General features: G+C 41.4%; 1 protein-coding gene across 4 annotated transcripts in view; it reads right to left on the bottom strand.

The window, feature by feature from the left end:
- Positions 1–22,840, bottom strand: part of MCC (MCC regulator of Wnt signaling pathway) — a 320,126-nt gene that overhangs the window by 168,794 nt on the left and 128,492 nt on the right. The window contains exon 1 of one of the 4 annotated variants that reach the window (XM_072992457.2): positions 10,539–22,009. The exons of the other annotated variants lie outside the window; for them this stretch is intronic. The gene's annotated coding sequence lies outside the window, so the exon portion shown is untranslated. Of the gene's footprint in view, positions 1–10,538; positions 22,010–22,840 lie in introns of those variants that run through there. 4 annotated transcript variants of the gene reach the window in all.

Below are 22,840 nucleotides of genomic sequence, written 5' to 3'. Positions count from 1 at the left end.
TGTTGTGGGAGGGGAGGATCATCTACTGGATACTGTTGGATATCTCAGTGGTTTAGGTACCTGGCTGGAAAGCCAGAGGTTGGGAATTCTATTCTCCACTTGAAATGGGCTGGACTCAATAATACATAGGATCCCTTCTAGCTGTGAAGTTCCAAGATGTTGATTGGTTTTACCAATCCCTCCCACAAGTTTCCATGGTGGACCTTTTGTGAGCTCTAGTTCACTACTTTATACACCTCAGTAGGGAATCCACTACACCTTCATGGGTTCAGTATTACACTGGCAGCAGTGGCTCAACCTTTACTATGGCCTACTACAGGAACCAGCATTACAGATATGGCCTTACCCTCAGGCCACGAAAAAAGCTATGCCAAAAAGAGGACAAAAAATCCAGAGCTGAATAAAGGTAAGAAACATGTACATAACAATGACTCTATAAGATAAATCTTGAAGTGCAGCTTCTAAAATTATATTATTGTCACCTAACTACTTGATACACATGTACATTTACACAGAAGGAGGTTGTCTGTAGTACATTATATACAGGCCTAGATACTGTGTGTGAGTGAGTGCAGACACATTATTTCATCTGGCAACAACAAGAGAGCTGGATGGCTCAGGTCCATCTGCCAGGTACTAGATTCACTAAAAGCTGGGGTGGTACAAGAAATTGTGTTGGGCACCTGAACTATGCATAACAGCAAGATCAGTCCATTAGGTCTGGATCAATAAAGCAATCAAATGATGTCTTCTTACCACACAGAGTAAGTGCATTCTCTTAATTGTATATTCAAATGTCTAGTAGAACTATTACCTTGTTTGCAGTATTCATAAAAAAAGATGTGTATGCTAGAAGCCATCCTGTGTATAGAACACAAACAGAAAAAGTGCTCATGGTGTTAATGAGATTGCTGGCTTCATATAAGAGTTAGATTACACTTTGCCGTAACTTGATTCACAGCCTGCATTGTCTGAAATCACAGTCAGTGCTCTCACATAGGGGCTTCCTAACTGATTCTGGAGTTCATTATTCATACTAGATGGAATATGATTTACATTCCAGCTCACAGCCGCCGCCCCTCTTTCCTTCCTTCCTTTGGTCCCTCCTCTGCTGATACTTTTATGAGATGTAAATACAGGAAATAGTAAGAACTATGACCCAGTGATAAGATTAGGGTGATCTAGCATTAATTTCATATATGTACAATTTTTTAAAAAAAATCAAAGCATTTGTAGGAAAGAATTAGAGGAAAGAAAAGAAAGTGAAAGCATGTTCCCCATCCTGAACAATACACCTCAACTGCCTACATCACTGAAACACCACCTACGCGCATAAGCGCGCGCGCACACACACACAGACACACACCATCTTTGCCAGAATGTATCACTAGTAAACACATGGGGAAAAGCCTGTTCAAATTGTTCTAGCTTTAAAAATGTAGAATTTCCCCAGTAGTAGAGCAAAATGACACTTTGGAAGTAAAAAGAGCCAAACCAATTCAAAACTGCCTTTGCATCATTTGATGATTGAACTTTTTTTCCAAATTCACTGATTCTATAAGCAGAGCAAATTCTGCAGTGTTTGACCATGTACTCATTGCCTAACAGATTAGTATACTAACAATGCCTGTTGACTTGCTTATTTCCCTCAGAAGAGGAAGTTCACCTGTCTGCATGACACAAAAGTCCAGGTTGACTCACAAGAACAAGAGAGTTATATACACAATGTTTACATGCTTTCTCTCTCCCACACCACCACTAACCAATACAAAAATAATTCCCTGTTTGATTTTATGAATGTAATACTGTTCCAATAGCTTATCAAAACACCTCTCTCCTAAACCCTAGTCACTTATATTTAGCACAGCTGACGAAGTCACATGAAGCACAAAAAACCTATAATATTAAATGTATTTTGAAGTAGTAATTTATTATTAAAATCAAAAAACTTAAAAACATTTAAAAAAAACATTTCATAAATAATTAAAAACTTGGATCACAACAAAACTTTAAAAGAAGCATTTAAAAAGAACTCACTGCAGACAAGACCTCCAGAAGCAAGTTTGTATGCAAAACAATCTCTTACTAAATTCAGTATACTTATGAATGGTTTCTGTACACTTCTGTCTACCTTGTCCCTCTCTAAGAACAGACTTGTAAAAAGGACTTTCAACTTAGTGAATTATTAAGCAGTTAGTCAAAATAGTTCAGGGATATCATTTTGAAACACCGTGTTGTAGAACCAGAAAGTATTTGGTTGCTCATTGAAAATGAGGATGACACAGTAAGTTACAGGAGTCCATTTCGATTTATGTCCAATATTTTTGGCCACTGACATTATAATTACAATTCTAGATGCAATCCAGGTAACTTCTACATGCCCTCAAATCAATGGGACTTAGGGTGCATTTAGACAGCCAAATTAGATCAGGCTGGATAAGTTTAAACAGGGTCACTTAAGGTTACAGGATGCCATTTAGATGGTTTCAAGCCACCCTATTTACTCCATTGCCTCTGTAAAGGGAAAGAAAAATGAAAAAATGTCAAGCAAAATAAATCTCTCTCCTTATCCCTCCCTGTCTTCTCTGTGCAGAAGCAGGGGGGGGGAGAAAGAGAGAGAGAGAGACAGAGACCAGAGACAGACAGACAGAGTACTGTATCTCTGTATATTTGTAACTGGCATAACACTAAATTCGCTTGCCAACAACCAATTCAACAGTGGCCCACAAAGATTTAAAAACCATCAAAAACACCTCCGTATCTTCTTCTGTCTTCCCCCACACCCCCATTAGGTAAAGGTAAAGGTTCCCTTTGACATTTAGTCCAGTTGTGTCCAATTCTAGGGCGCGGTGCTCATCCCCGTTTCCAAGCCGTAGAGCCAGTGTTTTGTCCGTAGACAGTTTCTGTGGTCATGTAAAAAACCTTTTGATTTAGCCAATGGGAACAGAGAACATTGCTTCTCCTTCCCAGGAATTCCTGTTATTATAATCATGCATTATTTGTTTATTTCCATAGACAAACATTTCCAGATGGATGCCCTTGTTGATCTGGAGTGTGTTGCAAGATAAAGCAATAACAAAACTTGCAGCAAGTTAAAGGCTATCCATTCAGTTCAGACTATTCATAAAAGCTTACGCTAAACCCAACTTGTTAAAAGGGCCGCTTCAGAGATCCACTTTGGTTCAATCCTGCCAATCACACATATTGGAACTGAAACAGAGAGATGCTACCCACACCAAAAGAACAGTAGCCCCTGACAGGGGCCCAAAAAGGTGCAGGTAGGGTGGGGTGGTTCACAATTGCATGCATGCCATGTGGTTGCCAGAAAAGCCGCTCAGAGTGGTATAGACTTATCAGATGGGCGGGATATAAGTCAAATAAATAAATAAATAAATAAATAAATAAATAAATAAATAAATAAATAAATAAATAAATAAATAAATAAATAAATAAATAAATAAATAAATAAAAGAAGAGCAAAACAGTCTATCTCCAAAACAGACTTAACTGGGAAACAAAGCCCTCCCTGTCTGATCATATCCTTAGGTACGAAGCAGGACTAAACAAAAATAACAATAAGAAATGATAACAAATATTATTACAGTTAATATATTATCTAATAGCTACTTCAGATATATGCCAGGAAAAAGCCAAGAATATGCAACTATTATTTGTGTGTTCACATTTTGTGTACCTTGGCTCTGAAAAGACAGGTGGTCACAGTCTTTTTTTCTGTCCCTTGATGTTGCCTGGACTTAAGATTTTAAAAATCTATTTGCTGAAAAATTTGCAATCAGCATTCCTTGCTGTGTGTTGCATACTATTAAGAGAGAATATGTGTAACTACTTGTTCCTTCAAAAGCATGTGGCTTACTCTGCAAAACGTCCAGTTATCTAGATAGGAACGAATTAAGGCAAAACAAAAAAGACTGCAGTTATACACAAAGATTAGCATGATTCTAGACCAAATGTCTCCACTTCAGTCTTATAATTTGTTTGCTCTGCAACTGTGCAAACATCAGCATGCCATACTAACATACCGTTTTATGCGAAATGAAAAACTGCAAAAGGCATTTAGAGTGCAAAGCAGGTAAACTGTGCTGCAGTAACAATAGGCTATAGCAAAGAGAAGGGCACATTCATTTGTGGGTGCAGCATGTAATCAAAGATGGAAATTAATGTAAAGATGAGCCCCTCAAATGTGCATTTACACACACACAAACATGCACATCTGAGCACATACCCCCACTGTAGCCCATTTTCAATAATTCAATACAATAAGAGGAACATACTATGGTGTGCAAATCTGTGTCTTGCTTTTAGTGTACTGTATAGGCAACTGTTTGATATCCATGTGCATTTATTATAGATCACATGTTTTTTCTTCTTTTGGGGTGGGATGGGGATGAAATGGAGGCAGTGTTTATTTTGAAATCCAACCTACTTATTTTACCCCTTAAGTAACATAAAATGCTTCATTCATAATTTAGTTAGCACATAAAATTGCAAGGCATCCAGCAGCCTTGTTTTCATTCAGGCAAAATTGTAAGTACTGTATGCTGTTTTCTCAAAGGAGAGCTGCAAATGGCTCACGCTCTGTATATAATGCAATCCACAAGCCTTCAATTGAGCTTTTTTTAAAATTGAAATCTGGACAATCAGGTGCTTTCTATGTTTTCTCAAAGCAGAATGCAGTTGTTTCCTTGCACATGGCAAATTTTGTGCTGCAGCAACTAAAATTTGTCAAGTAATTGCTTTAGCAAATCTATAACTTATATTCTGGTTGTCACGGATCTACCCTTAGTGCAGCACAGTCATTACTAATTATGTTGTCACAGTGTTTTCCCCCTGCTCTATTATTCTGTACCACTGCATTTTACCTTATATTTACCTGCAAATTACTAGAGCCTTAAGACTAATCCTTCCTTTTAATACCAGCTCCCTTATAAAGGAAGCCGAAATGAGACTCTTATCCTGTCAGTGTCATTAGTCTCCAAGGATTAACCACAACATTCCCATAGCCTCTCAGCTCAAGGACAACAGGATGAGAACCACTCTTGACAACTGGCAGGTTTATCAGTTTGATGATTAGAATCACTGATAAAAATCCTCCTATATAGGAGAGTTGGCAACAAGAGTAGCAAGGATCAGACTTAAGTCTGATCTGAGCAGACAAGCTGGCATGGACTTAACCAAACATACAAACAACAGGAATAAACCACCATAACTTACATTAGAATTTGAATCCACTCACAATAATTCAATACTCTTGCTGCTTTTGTTATGTGGTCTACCTTTTGTACCGTTTCAAGACATACATATTTCTGGGACACAGCTTGGACTCAGATTTCTGATGTGAATTGGTCCACAGTGGATTCAGATATGAACATATAGGACATGAAGTAAATTCTGACTTATTGTGAATGTTTCCAGGGGTTTCAGTGTATAGAGTACTTAGAAGTGGTTTACTATTCCTTTCTTCTTGGGGTGCTGAGAGACTGTGCGGCTTTCCCAACGCTACCCAGCTCTTTCTTTTAGAAGTCACAATAGGGAATTAAACTCCTGACCTCTGTGTCTCCAGAATCAGGTACCCAACCAAAAATGCTATCTGCCCCCCCCAAAAAAAAAATTAAAAAAAAAAACACCACCCTGATATTTTATTGTGTTGCTCTAATTGAAAGCATAGTCTTTTACCAAGTGTCCAATAAACAAATTATTATGGTTATACTTCCATATTACGGTTAGGGAAACTAATGGTATAATAAGGTTGACCATTCAATCTGTAGCAATGGATTTGTTAATACAAGACAGTATTTTATTTTTGTCTTCATAAAGTGCTACTGACCCTGGAGAAACAATTCTCTCTCTTATTACCCCTTTAAATTTTTATATGATGTTTTTAGTTTTAGTAGCATAAGGAGGAGGGATCCATATGGTTCTGCTTAAATCTCCTAATAAGGAATCAGGATGACGTGTGAGCTGACCTTTTCTGGCCGGCCAAATGATTGGTTGGCAGCGATACTAACTATGAAGTCATTCACATACTGTTTCCATAAAAGAATAAACACTAACTTTACAATCAAATTCCATTCTCTCCCCCACTCCATTTCTTCTATAGAACTTTTCATAGCCGTCATGTTCGTGCTCAGAACAATCCCATGAAGTAAAGGATACTGAAATAGTTTTCTGGTGCAAAATAACTTAAAGCTTCACAAATGAAAAAAAAAAAAAGACTTAAAACTTCATTCTCACCTAAATGAACCATAACACCTACTAGGCAATAATGTTGTGCACTGTGGTCCTAAGGATCATGAAGCACACGGAGCAGATTAGCAACACCTTTAAACTGTCTGCCCCCCTCCACAAATTCTTTTAAAAAAACATTTATGCCATAAGTCTACATCATTTGGCAAACATTTTCACCACAGCACTAAACACATAACTTCGCAAATGCCATTAAAACAAAAACAGAGTACCCTGAGTGATTCTCAGTGGGAGCCTCACTCAGGAGAGGGATTTATTCATTCCTGATGGAAGGTTTCTTCCAAGTGTATTTGGGATCAAGCCAAATTAAGCAATAATTCTAAGGGGCTTCATTCAGCTTTGTGTGAAGAAATCAGCTGCAACTGTATCGAACTATTCAGTTATATAAACACCCACAGTTATATACAACATCTGTAATCAGAAATGCTTGCAAAATGAAAACCATATCATCAGTATTAGTTTCACAAAGTTCCCCAAAATTGTGTGAGAAGTTAAAGACTTGCTCTGCCACAGCTCGTTTAGTAACTCTAAACCAGCAATTGTGCCCAAATATGCAGCGAATATGGTGAGGAAACAAATCCTTCACTTCCCTAATATTAATCAATATCAATGCAACTATTGCTAGGGTCCACAGGATGTATAGAAGGAGGGCATTTCTATACTTGGCAGATTGCAAGAGATAAGAGTATGATGATACCCCTCAGTCTGAAGCACACACAGAGCCGCTGCAACCCCACAGATCCTCTGTAAAAAAGAGGCCATCCCACACTGGAATGGTGAGTAAGTTCTGTACCCCCTCGGATACTGTTCCCAAATGAGCACTTTAAGTCTTAGTACAGAAGTGGGTAGCAGTCACTCACTTATGTGGCAGAAAATAATAAGAAGGCACATTCTGGGACAATCTGGTTGGAGCACACAGAGGCTAGACTTCTTTCTATTATTGGTGCCTCCACTGTTTAAGGCAGGGGTCTCAAACTCAATTTACCTGGGAGCCACTGGAGGCAGAGTCTGGGTGAGGCTGGGCCGCATCGGAGTTTCCGCCAAGCGGAGCAAGAGCCTGAGGAAGCTGCCCAGGAGTTTCCTTAGCCCAGCTGGGGCTCCGAGGAGGAGGAGGAGAAGGAGGAGGGGTGCGCAAGCCCTCGTCGCCGGCCACAACACCCTTCAGCTCCTTCTTCACTACTACCAGCAGCAGCAGGACAAAGAAGCAGAGAAGGGAGGGAGCGCCAGCAACCGCCTAGCAAGGGGGAGGAGGGCATGACATAAAATTAAAAAAAAAACCCTCACAGAATTCGCCTTGCCAAAGGAGAAAAGCCCCCACCGGTACCCACAAAATTAAACAATGGGGTGGGGCACCCCCACAGGTGCGTGTGCATGCACACACACACACATACACAGAGGTCTGGCAACCTTCCTCTGAGGGCCCCCCTCAAAAAAAGGCGCACTCAGCAGCAGCAGTTACCCCCACCACGACAGAGGAGCAAACTTTGCGAGGTGAGCCCAGGCAGCCTCTAGAGCCAAGGCGGTTGAAGCAGGATGAAGAGAAGGAGGAGGAGGAGGGGGAAGCACTGAGGCGGCCGCTGGCCAGACTGGTGCTGGGGGTGCTGAGACAGAAAGAGAGCCAAAGAGCTGCTTCCCTAGAAGTTGTGATTGGTGGCTTGGAGGCACTTTTCGAGGATGGGCCGGGAATCCGCTCTCAGGCATCGCTTAGCGGCGGCTCCGGTGCTCAGGGAAAAGGGCCGGCAGCGTGCCTCGCTCACCAGCTCTCCCCCAAGACAGCGCCTCTTGCACCCTCCATCCAGAACTGCAGCCTGCCAGCCGGCAGACAGATGGGCTGGCTGGCAGGCTGCAGTTCCAGATGGAGGGTGCAAGAGGCGCCGTCTTGGGAGAGAGCCAGCGAGCGAGCCGAGGCTTTTTTGATTCTTGACAGCAGAGGACGTGTGGGCGCTTCGGGGGGGCAGGCAAGGCAAGGGCCACAAACTATCCTCCGGCAGGCTGCAAATGGCCCCCGGGCCACATGTTTGAGACCTCTGGTTTAAGGCAAAGCAAGGAAAAATTGTAGTTCATTTATTTTAGTGCTGAGAACTCATAAGAACATAAGCTCTGCTGGATTACACCAAAACCCTACAAGTTCAGCACTGTGTTCTCACAACGGCAAACCAGCTGCCGATAAGCTTCCTTCGTCAACTCGTATGCAGAAGCGTATTTCCTTTATAGTTGTCCTGAATGCTAGTAATTTATAGATGTACTCTCCATGAATTCCTTTAATCTTCTTTTAAAACCAATCAAGTTCATGGCCATCAATTAGAGATGGGCACAAGCAGCAAAATGGCAGTTCGCTGAGGTTCGTGGTTTGTTAAAGTCCAAGAACTATGAACTACAAACTTCTCAAACGTTTGGGGGAAAAGGACCACAAATCAGTTCATTTTGGTTCAGATGTTCAGGAGCCCTAGAATGCCCCCTCCACTACCTAGAGGCACAGAATTGCAGAGAAGCTTCCCTGACTCTCCTCTACACCCCTCCAAGTTTGGTAAAGTTTGGATTTGAGATGCTCTAGTTACACACCCTCAAAGCAGGTCCCCCCAGGAAATTGCCCCTAGCAGCTCGCTTGGGGGAAATTCTAGCAGTGGTTCATGCCAGGGAACCTGACACAGGGTGTTGCTCATCAGGAGGTGGACTGGGAGGGGACAGTGCCCTTTCCTCAAACCCTGTGGACAATGACACACTGGACGACTGAACTGAGGTACAAAAGTTGTTCTGTGGTCAGCAGGGGGTGGGGCAGGGAGAGAGGCTGACAAGGGAAGCAGCGTGCTGCTGAAGATCTGAGATAACCTGGTTCTGAGGTAGAAGGGTTCCTCTGACTAGCAGAAGTGGCTCTGAGATGCAAATGGCTCCTGTGAATTAGTCTTATAACTAAGGATAAGCAACTCCCCCAGAGCCCTTTGAGCTGTGAGATTGGCAGCCTGGTCTGCCAATCCAGTTGTTTCTAGGTCTCTCCCAATATCGTCTACTGCTTCTGATTGACAGGAGCAGGCTGTTGGGGTGATGGAGGAGAAAATGGGTAAACGAATCAAACAAACCAAAAATCACTAAAAAAGTTTGCTGGTTTGTTTTGTTTTGGTTCGTCACTTTTGACAAACTCAAACCAATCCAAACCAACAAATAAGTGATTTTTTACAAACTTCCTGGTTCATTTTTTTTTAGTTCTTGTCAATCTCTATCATCAATATGTTTTAGAGTAACAAGTTCCGCATTGCACTGTATATAGAAGTACTTTTATATACTCTGAATTCAGCTTCCATGGATAACTGAAGTTCTATTATCATAAGATAGGGAGAAACCATCTCCTCAAACACTTTCTCTACACAAAGCATAACTTTATACAAGCCTGTCAGTCTTCCACCCATTACTAATAAACTTTCTTAAGCGAACAAAATACAGACATTGTAACTTGTACTTATAGAGGAGTTGCAGCAGAACCTGACCATTTTGCTAGCCCTGGAAGCATGCTCCATGTCTATTTTATTAGGTACCACAGAAAATGTTTTTAACTTCCAGTGTCCTCTGGTTTGAACTGCTACTTTACTCAGTCCTGACCATTGGCCATGCGGGCTGGATGGCTGAAAGGAATTGTAGCCAAAACCAGGTGGAGGGCTTTAGCCTAAGAAAGGTTCTGAGGGAACACTTTTAAATATATAACTACTGTGCACACACCCAAAGTTTAAAAGGCAAGTAGCAATTTACTTATTTCTCTTTCATACGATAAATAAATAAGTCCTTGCTCACAAGCTTACAATCCAGATGGAATCATAACATGATGAAAAAGGACAAAAGCAAGAGATAAATGAGAGATTGGCCCTAAGTAAAGGCAGAGAGATCAAGGAGGAGAGAAAAAATAAATTGATATGGATGGATTGGATGAGACAGAATTGTAGAAGCCAGGATCAGCAAGTGGAGAAGTGTGAGACACGGAATGAAAAAGCTATCTAGTGATTAAAAATAAGATTGAATGAGCAGAATAAGAAATGAGAATGGACAGGACTATGAAACAATTTTTAAAAGGTGAAACAAAACAACAAGTTTTGAAATCCTCTGCTTATATTCTGAGAAAAACCATATTATTTTGATCCATTTCACATTTTCTTTAGCAGATAAGCATATCTTCATGATAAATACCCACGAATTATCATTATTTGATGCAAAGTTCAAAAGTTATCTATTAAAAAACATAAAACACAGTTCACCAACAAAACATCAAGCCATTAATATATACATACCACTCCTTTTCTGAGAAGCAAGATCCGAACCAAATGTTAAGACCTTTTTATTTTGCGTCAATTTGTGATTGCAGTGCCTCCTGACAAAGAAAAGTCCAATCATGTTTTTAAAAAAGTGTCTGTGTGCCTTTTGGAAAATGGCATGAAAAACATGCTTTGCTTCCCATTTAAACAACTCATTAACATTTCTGCACTGCCCTTCAAAGTGTAATTTTCTTCCTAGCCCCCCGCCAGCGTACTTGTTTTCTTAGCTTCACACCAGGAAAGTGGAAACCAAACAATGGTTTGCTTTTATAACTATACAGATAAAAAGAGAAAACATTCAGAACAAAAGAACTGGAATTATCTGGCTACTTCCTTAAGGAAATTCAGTGCTACTCCACCCAGATTGCAATATAAAAGCGTAGTTCACATGCATGAACAAACAAAAGAAACAGGAACTGACATAGGCCAGTATACCATATACACTTTTGTGTATGTCTCAGTGTGGGATATGAATATTCATCACTAGAATCCGTCATTTTGCTCCAGAAAAAAACAGCTGCGAGTAATAGAAATGGGGATATAAGAAGAGCTGTTTCAGAGAGGGTGCATGGTCAATGGGAAATCCTCATGCCAGACGCCAACACCACTCATGTACTGTATATGCAAATATTTGTGCATCCTTTTGTCCACGACCTAATATTCTTTCAGATAAAGTCATAAGCTTCCAAAAGAAGTATTACAAGAGAATTGTTTATTTGACTGATGCAAACAACTGTCAAATCGTAACTCCACCTGCCACCATTTCGCACATATACGCTGAAATATTTTCACACTAAAATAATAAGTTTTTAAAAAACACATGTCAATTGTAATAAAGTTCAAAGCCAACTTTGTAAGAACTAAGTGAGTGAACTAGAACCCCCACAATCAAAAGGATCTCTCTTGGGACCCCAGGGAGCTTCATGGCTCTCTCCTGCCCTCAATTTTAGTATCTAATCCCATCAATTTACCCACATTCAAACCTAATTCCTATTCTTTTAAGAGAGGATGTACTGTAGTACAATCATAGGTGGATTGGCTCCTTCATTACGGCCAGAAACAGGAATTTCCCTTCCTTGGGAAATGACAGTTTTGATTGCTGATCTGTTCATCTCCTAATCCTGAAAAAACATACACACACATCTTAGAATAGTATTCCTGACTAAAATTTGTTTCAATTTTGAATATTTTTTGTACTATTTAAACTTTTCCCCTGCAATGCAGTGGACCTATTAAGAGATGCTAGTTGCATTGTACATGATCTGGGGAGACAGAATAGAACAGAGTCTTGGAGGCGAGCCAGACAGAAGAAGAGGGTAAAGTAAAGAAAAGCTCTCAGAATTCTTTAAAAGATAACTGAAGTGGAAACACTACTGCAGGAGCTCCACAGAGGCATGAAGGGAATTACATTCTTCAGCAACAACAATAAAATTAATACTGACTGGGAATATAAAACACTCTGCATTGAATTTCTTTTTCCATGAAATCAAAGCTCAAGTATTCTTGTATATGAAAGCAAAAATGAATGACTTGTACACATGGACTTGCTATTATGAAGGCCACATGAAATGCCCCCAAAATACAAAAGACAGGGAAAGTGTTCTACATATGACCTTGCCTACTGATGGTTCATGACTAACTTAAGTCCTGTTGATTAATCTAGAGGGTCTGTTCTAACTTTGAATAAATTTGGATCAAACTGAAAATATTTACTTTTACAAGAAGTAGTATGAACTGCATTCTCTAGCCACATAGTTGTTTATTTACTTCTGCAGGAGTGACGTCTCTATATTACATTCCTAGAGAACAGTTCTATGCTTTGTTTTAAAAACCTAAATGCTTTCAGTTGAAATCAGTGGGGTTAAGATTAGTGGCAAAGGCTAGGAAAGGAGATTAACAAACACAGCAACAGCAAGCAGGAAGAGAACTGGAGTGCTGAAAAAATGGGAGTGGTAGAAGAAAAATTACCCCCCCCCCAAATAATCCACATGCTCAAATAAAAGTGTGTGAATGAACTTTTCAATGTAGCTTTTCAAACGTTCAGGATGATGTCAGTGTATACAACCACCACTGGAAATGCCTCTCCTCCAATAGATGTATGCTATAAAATATTAAAATGACAAAATTATACGCTGAAATGTGCCATTAAAGATATTTTTGTCATACAATTCTCTCCTTCAGATAGTTTACTAAGCATTGAGAATCATATTCAGCCCTCTAGACAGCACAGTAATGAAAAGCAGGCAAGTTAATTCACAAGGTTAATGTATCAGCTGTCACAAGAGGAACAGATGGCTCTAAGCTTTACTCACATTAAAATGCATGATACTATTAATATAGCTTTAAAAATTAAAAGGGAAAGGTATATTCAAAAACAAAGAAAAACGTAAAGAGACACATACTGGGGCAAAAAAGATCTAACAACATACATATGCATATGTGCCTGTATGTGTCTCTAAGCAGGGTTGAAAAGACAACTAACTGGGAAAGAGTTATGTGATTGGGCTCGCCCTCCACCTCCCCTTTCTCCTTCTTTCCCATCACAGATGGGGCCACAACTTCAGTCTTCAACATCAATATATATTTATTCTTTAACAAACTAGTATGAACAGCTTCAACATGAACTTCTGTCTCTTGCTTCAGAGGAGGTCCCATGCATATTCTTTCATCAAATGACAATAAATCTTCTTATACCTTTTATGAGGCCAACTGTCTGATTGCTCAGGTTCTTTGCTCAGTTGCATTACTAGCATGGGTGGAAACCCCATCCAATCAGCTGCTTCCATGCCCGCTTGCCTTGATCTGGATGTCGTCGTCATTCAGTCGTTCAGTCGTGTCTGACTCTTCGTGACCCCATGGACCAGAGCACGCCAGGCCCTCCTATCCTCCACTGCCTCCCGGAGTTGTGTCAAATTCATGTTGGCTGCTTTGATGACACTGTACAACCATCTCATCCTCTGTCGTCCCCTTCTCCTCTTGCCTTGGCCAAAACAGACTCATTCAACGAGATTTTGCATGGGTGAGGAAAATTTCTTGTTTTCTGTTTGGGGCTTCCTGCTTTCTCCAGGCTTTTCCCTTCTTTCTTCTCTCCCTCTCCTCAGTTTTATCCTAGTAGGTGGCTTTCTATAAATCTGCTGCCTCCACTCTTTTTCAGTAAACTCTCTGGGCAACCTGAATTCTGTCCATTCATGCATCCATGGGTCTTCCTGGATGATCTCAACCCACCCCTCCTCCTGCTTCTTTTTTTTACTCCTCCTGATCCAGGGCCAAGCACCCCTCCAAGTTTGGTAAAGTTTCTGTGTCAGTGACTTTTCATTCTCCCCCTCCTTCTCCCCCTGACTTTCCTGCCCAAATGGCTCCCCCTGTCATCTCTTTTTTTGTTCCAGGCTCAATCTTCTCAAAGACCCTTCTAGTGTCTTTATTTGAGTGAAGGGAGCTCCTTCTATTGCTGAGGATGGCACACTCTTTGGATTCTCTTTGGTCAATAGCTCTATAAAAAGCAAAGTCTGTGTGTAATGCAGTTGTCCTGAAAAGATTCCAAGTCACTCACTTCCATTATTTTCATTTGCTTATGAATACAGTATGTTTGAAGGAAGCAATACGGTCAGATATGTGAAGGCACTGTGTACCAACGGAAAATTCTACCCAACATCTTGTGCTACCTACTCTCTCAATGCTGCTCTCTGCGGTTGCTGAACAGAGGAGGAGCTTGGCACAGCCTTTCTCTTCCCTCCACACTGCCTCCAACAGGCAAGAATTTACAAAATCAGCAGACTGATGTCGGTCTCTGGCTTCATTTGGGGTGTGTGCCAGGGGATCTAGGGGGTGGACATTTAATTCTGTGGATCTTTGGTTGCTACTAAAATGCTGTGGAGCACTAATGGGAGCAGCTACAATTCTGCTGCCATTCAGGAAAGAATTCCCCATGGAACTCTCTTTCCACCAGTGGGGAGAAAAGTCTGATGCACTTCCAGGACTACACTATTGCTTTGTGTGGATGATTTTGAAATCTGCCAGCATTCTAGCTATGAGATGTGTCATCTGAAAGGTATTATGGACCAAAGAGCTTAAACAGGGTGGGGATGCCTAATTCCCCTTATTGTATTTCTAGACAGAATGTTAATGTAAAACATATTGCACCAAAAAAAGTCATTTGTTCAATTCTGAAACCTCAGGAATTTACACCAGACAAGAATGGGCTCAGTGAATTAAACAAAGTTTTTGAACAGCAGATGTTTTAACCACATCAGAGCCATTTTAACAAACTCAGCTCAAATTTTTAAAAGTAATACTGCAAATTATAATTACAAACAGCTTTTGTGTCTTTGATGGGAACATCTGCACTGAGCCTTTTTAAAAAGGGGGAGCACTGTAGTGTAAAATAGTGTGGATGACTGCAGTCACCTTTGCTTAAATGCCACAAACCTGTGCTAAACATAATTACATTTTACCCCGTGAAACCATCAGCTATCTCAGACAAGCTGCTTTGGGTATGATCCAGCAACATTAAACTCAATGGTGGGTTTGACATTGACTCCAGTTCAAAGTGGTATGCACTTCTTTGAATAACTATGGATGAGCTTAAAACAATTGGTATGTACCGTATTTTTCGCACTATAAGACACACTTTTTTCCCACAAAACAGGGGGGTGGAAAGTCTGTGCGTCTTATGGAGCGAAGAAAACAGATTATTTTTTCCTGTTTTCTTCTCCTAAAAATTTGGTGCGTCTTATGGAGAGGTGCGTCTTATGGAGCGAAAAATACGGTATGTTCATTCTGATTAACAGAAATAGAATAGTGTTACATACTACAGACTTGGATACACAGTACATAATTTGAGAAATGTTTCTTCATAACAACAGAACAGCACACATTCAATTAATCCACTGTCATTACCAATCAATCAAAACTTTTATTGGCATATACAAAACACCTAGTCAAAAACTACATTCAGTAAAACTTGATTGCAACTTTCTGGTACAATATTAGTTTGTTCAGATTCAATTTAGTTTTGTTACTTATACTACAAGGCACATTCTCCACTCTATCCTATGTACTTAATAATAATAATTAAAACTTTTATTGTCATAATTAACCCAATGATTACATCAGAAGATCCTTAAACCTGGCTCAAGGAGGGAGTCCTGGTTCAAACTGTGCTATTTTGGCTTGTTCACTATGTGTGCTATGAAGCATGCGACTTTCTCCACCCTGTCGTTTAACAGAAAACGCATTCTGTCTATATCTGACCACTCTCTTACCTTAAGCAATATTGGGCCCAGATATTGAGTGTGGGGTTCAGAATAGCGAGGGAAATGTAAACACATATGTACAAATGACTCAATTCCTCCCAGTTCACAAGAACAGTTCCTCTCGTTGTAAGGAATACCCTGAAACCTGCCAGATAATACTGCTGAAGGCATTACATTAAATCTGGCCAGGGACACTGTCATTATCACTGTGCAGGAACATCAATATATTTGGTTACTCTGATATTCAAAAGAGGTATGCTCATAAAAATGCATATGGAGTACATGGAATTAAGTATACTTGCCGAATCCCTGATTAGTGGCCCAAATCCTACTGGCATAAATTGTCACCACAAAAGACAGATGATGTCATCATTCGGCCAGTAAAATTTTAAAAAGCTGCCTCTCAGGCTATCCGCCCAGACCGGGATGGGTCTGTGACACCAAGGCGCTTCTTGTGCTTTTGGCTGTGAAATGACAGGGGAGCTATTCTGAACGAGCAGATTATGAACTGAATGTATTTGTACATCCAGATAGCCACCTCCTTCTTCTCCTCCCCAGTAGGCCTGCATTTTATCATCCTGGCAGAAGGCCTACTTCTGGCTTCTTTCTGGGATACCTCCCCCCCAAAACCCCAAATCCCTCTTTCTCTCTTTTCTGAAACTGAAATTCATGCGGGGCCTGGACTCTCTTCCATTCAGGCCACAGAACTGTGGCACAAAGGAATTTGCTTGACTAGCCATCAAAGAGTCATCAGTGAAAACAATAACAAGCAGGTAAACTTGTTTTGCAAAAATGCATAGGTACCAGCTGGAAGACTGATATCTATGTGCTTCATGTACTCTTGGGATAAAGCCAAACCAAACCAGTATTCCTCAGGTACATTTATAATCTATTGTTCTCTGATAAGCTCACATCAACATACATGGCTTCCCTTTTCTCTGTTTACATCTCTCAATAACCCTGTGAGTTAGGCGAGGAGAAGAGAGAGATTGACAACTCTCCTAGGGCAAATGTTGGCATGCTTCCTGACTAGGTGACACAATGACTTACTACAGATACTGTTGTTTACTATACTAAGTGGCAACGAGTGTAGGCCCACTTGAATCAATGGAACTTACAGAGGAGATGGCTAAACCACACCTCTACTGGCATTATCCTAGTTGCAACACAATGGTAAGCAACAGGATTTCAGCCAATGTGTTTCCCACCCTTGGGTCTCCAGATGTTCTTGCACTGAAATGTTCAGAAGCCGTCACCACTAGCTGTGCTGGCCAGGATTTATGGGAGTTGTAGTCCAAGGACATCTGGGGACCCAAGGTTGGGTACCGCTGCTCTATGGGGATTTGAACCTTGATGTCCCATGGCCTCCCCTGTGCTAATGGTCACATCATACTGGTTCTTCTAGACATGAAAGTCAAAGCTTTACATTTAGAGAGTTCCCAATGTAATATTTTATGTCTCTCACACAGACAGAAACCATGGGTCTTAGACAGGATCACAATGACAGAGAAAAGGAAAGATCTACCCTTTAGGTTGTTGTAGGTTTTTCAGGCTGTTTGTCCATGTTCCGAAGGTTTTTATTCCTAACATTTTGCCAGTATCTGTGGCTGGCATCTTCAGGGGAGCTAGAACTCTGTCTGTGTTCTGGTGTAGTGTGTGGGATAGTTGAGTATTTGTAGCTGTGGGGTCAACTTTTTTTGTCCTTTTCAAGAGATTAGGGTGTTTTTTTGTTATGGGTATATCACCAGTCCTTGTGGCTGGGTATCACTGCACACAAAAGATTAGCTAACGGCACCCATCAATCACAATGACAGATCTTCTTCCCCCTTATCACAACAATACACCCATAGCAACAAAACAAAACAAAAAACAAAAAAACAAAAAAAACAAAAAACACCACCCTGATCACCCAATCTCCTGAAAAGGACATAAAAACCCTGATTCCACAGCTACACTCAACTATCCCACACACTACACAGAGTTCTAATTCCTGTCTTATTTTCAGGGAAACATGGTAAGAGGAACAACACAATTTGTACAAGCATTGCTATGGTACCAAAAAAAAAAAGGGGGGGTAATCTTTGTACAGATCAGCACTCACACAATTGCCCAGGTTACTAAATTGATGGGATTTCTCACATTGCTGAAACACAGTATGATACTAGTATTTGGAATTTAATATCCAGAATTGGTGCACAACTTTACTGTGATTATTAATAAATGGTAAAACAGTGTCTTGCATTTACATGTGGTGTTGGTGTGTGCTTGATGTCCCCCACCCCTCTGTGAACCATTTGAAAAGGAGACATCTCAAACCTCTCAATTCCTGCAGGATAGCTTGGGTAGTGCTATTTGTCTGACCTCAACTGCCTAAGAGGGAATGTTATACTAACACAGAATACACCAATAATTTGTCCTTTATTGCCAATAACTTTGCAGAGGAAAACTGCAATCTAGATGTCTGATTCTTCCCATAATCTGCCAAAAAAATTCAGGTAATTTATCTGATATACTGTAGATTTAATCATTCTTCAGGTATATTGCTCATTTTAGTTTTTCACTACTGTTGTGAATAGATGTTCTTTTCAGAAAGAGCTAAGTCTCTCAGGTGATTCTCAAGTAATTGGTTTTCAGGAGATTATTACTAATTTAATAGCTTCATTTCACAGGTCAAGTAATTGTTTTGCAAGGTATCTGGGAAAACCAATCAAGATTCCAAGTCTGTGTTTTAAACACTGGGTCTACATTCACTGCAAAGCTGAATCTGTACACCTCCATACAGATTTTTTTTGGAGGGAAAAGGTTCAGAACAAGAATTAAATATTTTTATAAGCTGCAGCTAATATATAAAATATAGATGGGAATATTAGACCGTCGTGGAATTCCTTGGAAAACTGTGTTAGCTTGATGAAAAATCCAGAAGGAAATGAGTCAAATTGTCACAGTGTCTAAATATAGCATCACTTCGGTTTCTGAGATACAAACTGCTATTGAAGCCAAAATACATTAATAAGATAGTTATAACTTGCTTTTTCATTTAATGCCAGTTTAAAAGAGGAGTATCTGGAACAACACGGAAATAGTTCAAGAATTCATGGAATTCCAAACCTTTATTTTCTTTTCTTTTTTCCCACTACCTATAAACATTCTCTTACTATTGTTCACTGCATTAATTTAGTGTATCTTGTTTTTCTTCTTTCTTGACATAGAGTGGAAGGCTTGCCCCCACAGCAGGGGGTCTAACATCAGTGTGATTACGGGTAGAGGGAGATATGGCATTGGATGAAACCAATGAGCTGGAACCATTCCAGTCGGGCTTCAGGCCACGCCATGGAAAAGAAATGGCACTGGTTGCACTGTTGGATGACCTGTTGAGGGAGGCTGACAGGGACAAAATGTCCTTGTTGGTCCTCCTCAATATCATAGCCGCCTTGGAAACTGTTGCCCACGGTATCCTCCTGGGGAGGCTCTCCAAGCTGGGAATTGGTGGCCTGGCGCTCGCCTGGTTCCGATCCTTCTTGGAGGACTGTTCCCAGAGAGTACAGCTTGGGGAGAGCGTTTCGGCCTTGTGGAGTCTCAATTGTGGGGTTCTGCAGGGCTCAATCATCTCCACAATGCTGTTCAACATCTATATGAGGCCGCTGGGTGGGGTCATCAGGGGGTGTGGGGCTTCATGCCATCAGTACGCTGATGACACCCAGCTCTACATCTCCTTTTCACCTACCTCAGTGGATGCCATTCTGTCCCTTCAGCGCTGTCTGGAGGCTGTGCTGCAATGGATGCAGCTGGATGGGTTAAGGTTGAGCTTGGACAAGACGGAGGTCTTGAGGGTGGGCAGGCCCTCCTTCGGTGGTTTGGGAAACTCCCTCTCTTTTAGGGAGGTGACTCTCACCACAAAGAATGTGGTGCGCAGCTTGGGGATACATCTGGACCCGTCGCTTACCATGGAAACCCAGGTGGTGTCCGTGTCCTGCTCCGCCTATTTCCATCTGTGGCGGGTTGCCCAGTTGCGACCCTATCTTGATGGCGGGGCTCTCACCACTTTCGTCCATGCGCTTGTAATCTTGCAATGAGACCACTGTAATGCGCTCTACGTGAGGCTGCCTTTGAGATTGATGCGGAAGCTTCAAATGGTGCAGAATGTGGCGGCCCGACTCCTTAGTAGAGAAAGTACCAGCATATCTCTCCCACTCTGGCTGCCTTGCATTGGCTGCCCATTCGCTTCCACATTGACTTCAAAGTGTTGATGATGATGTATAAAGCCCTAAACGGTTTAGGACCTCGATAACTGGCAGATTGCCTTCTCCCACCTAGATCTAACCGAATCACTCACCATAGCCAGGAGGGACGGTTGAGTGGCCTAACGCCAACAGAGGCCCGGAAAGAAAGAACAGGAAACCGGGCCTTTTCGGCAGTGGCCCCTCGGCTCTGGAATAACCTCCCATCAGTGATTCGCCTGGCTCCCTCGCTGGGTGTTTTTAAGATTCAATTAAAAACTTGGCTCTTTAGGCAGGCCTTCCCTCCTGTCAATACTTGATTTTATTTTTATTATAATTTTCTGTTTTCCTATCTTGAGCATTACTCAGCATTACTAATCACTACTGTTTTGAATTTTTTTAAACTGTTTTAGCTTCCAATGTTTAATGGAACCCGCCCGGAGTAGACTTTGTCTAAAACAGTGGGATAGAAATCTAATAAAATAAATAAATAAACATGCTCTTTACAAATAATGGCCAGAACCCTACTAGCAGAAAACTGTAAGCAAAAGGGCAATCACACAAGAGGTTTCCTATCTGGATTTTCCTATGTCATGTGACCAGGCATGTGACTTGACTATTAAGTGAGTGGAAGTACTAAAGTGTAATAATAGACAGGCAGAAGAGGTAAAATCATTTGAGTGACTCACCTTATGGGTTTTCATAAAGCAATAGCATTCTGGCCAGTGTAAAAAAGGATAATCCATAGAAATTTTTGAATTCATGAACCCTCTAAATATGTATGTCCTTGAAATCCTAAATGGGCATACTGTTCTATTAGTGGTTACTAATCTTTGGCATCATGGCACTCCAGATATTTTAAACTTCACTAGACTGATCATTAAACATCCTCGATGAATCTGGAAGTTGAGTCATGGCAACTGGACTTTTTTTTGTTAGGATGCAATCAGCAAGAACACTGCTGACTGTGGTCCTGAGCTGCTGCGCCTCCTATGCTGGGCCATTCTCCTGTTTAGCAGCTGTTTGGTTTCTCCAATGTAGGGCTCCGAATATTCCTCCTTGAAGGACAAGGGACACTCATCTGATGATCAAGATGGACTCATTTTGGACTGAGAAATAGGGAGGGGTCAGGGGGCCTCCATACATATAGGTGCATATAGAAAATCTGTCTCTCAAAAGGAGTGGAGATCTTAGATACAATCTGTCTCCTATTTATCATGCTGCCCTTTCATCCATCCCCTGAAAGATAAGGACCACACACACCAGAAAGACCACTGTCCTTTGTCCTTCTAACAAACCTATTCAGACCAAGGGGAAGTGAAACTAATGTGGAGGATATATCAGGGGTCTCCTATCAACTCTTCTCAGACTGAAGAAGCAACTTGAATGAGTAGTGAAACAAGAAAGAAGTTCAGTTGCCATGACTCAACTTCCAGATAACTACGTCTAGATGACTGAGAATCTTCATAGATATCCTGGATGAATCTTGTGGGTATGAAGTCCATCTAATGGACCAAAGGCAAAAGACCACTATTGTAGATATCAGCAGCTAAAGAAGTTTCTTGGAGAAGAATGGCAAAACTAGTTTGGAGCATTTCTTCTTCTTCTTGGACTGTATCTCTACCTAGGTAAAGGTAAAGGTTCCCCTTGACAATTTTTTGTCCAGTCGTGTTCGACTCTAGGGGGCGGTGCTCATCCCCGTTTCCAAGCCATAGAGCCAGCGTTTTGTCCAAAGACAATCTTCCGTGGTCACATGGCCAGTGCGACTTAGACACGGAACGCTGTTACCTTCCCACCGAGGTGGTCCCTATTAATCTACTCGCATTTGCATGCTTTCGAACCGTTAGGTTGGCGGGAGCTGGGACAAGTGACGGGCGCTCACTCCGTCACGTGGATTCGATCTTACGACTGCTTGGTCTTCTGACCCTGAAGCACAGGCTTCTGCGGTTTAGCCCACAGCGCCACCACGTCCCATATATCTCTACCTACTGAATACTAATTAGAGATACAGTGGTGCCTCGCTTAACGAGTGCACCGTATAGCGATGTTTCCGTATAGCGATCCCTTTTTCGGGATCGCTATACGGAAACATACCCGATCTTCGCAATGGGGAAAACCCGCATTGCGAAGATCGGGTATTGCGGCGGCCATTTTGGAGCCGCCGAACAGCTGATCGGCGGTTCCAAAATGGCGGCCGGAAGCCCGGAAATGGCTGCCGGCAGCCGTTTTCGCGCCCTGCCCTCGCTTAGCGAAGGCGCGAAAATGGCTGCCGGCACCTGGAATCCTCGCTGAACGGGTAAGTAACAAAGGTATTGGAACGCATTAAACGAAGTTTAATGCGTTCCAATACCTTTCCCCTACCCGTTTAGCGATGATTCCGTATAGCGAGGGTTAATCCGGAACGGATTAACCTCGCTATACGGGGCACCACTGTACTAGTAAGAAATACTAAATTTAGAATTACTTCATTTCACCCCACAGACACCAATATTCCAGATATGGATTGTCAAATCATGAATGTACATTTGTTTAATTAATCTTTGTTTGAATACTTTGTACCAAGAATACAACAACTACCCTTGTACTCTGTGGAATTTGTATGTCCCCATGCCATGCTTCCCATTTATAACCTTATTACATTATTCATAGAAATCTTCGGATAGTGAAATTCCATGTTTATATTTGCAGAACAAGGATTTAAGGACCATAGCATTTGGTTGCAGAACCAGGATGAGGGAATTTGATTCTTCTCTGTGCCTCCCAGGAGGACAGCTAACCTGTGTAGCCTTGGGCAAGCAACAGAGTCCTA

This window comes from Pogona vitticeps, chromosome 2 (genome assembly GCF_051106095.1).
Source record: "Pogona vitticeps strain Pit_001003342236 chromosome 2, PviZW2.1, whole genome shotgun sequence".
In the NCBI taxonomy this organism is placed as follows: domain Eukaryota; kingdom Metazoa; phylum Chordata; class Lepidosauria; order Squamata; family Agamidae; genus Pogona; species Pogona vitticeps.
This window is presented reverse-complemented; position numbering and strand designations above follow the sequence as displayed.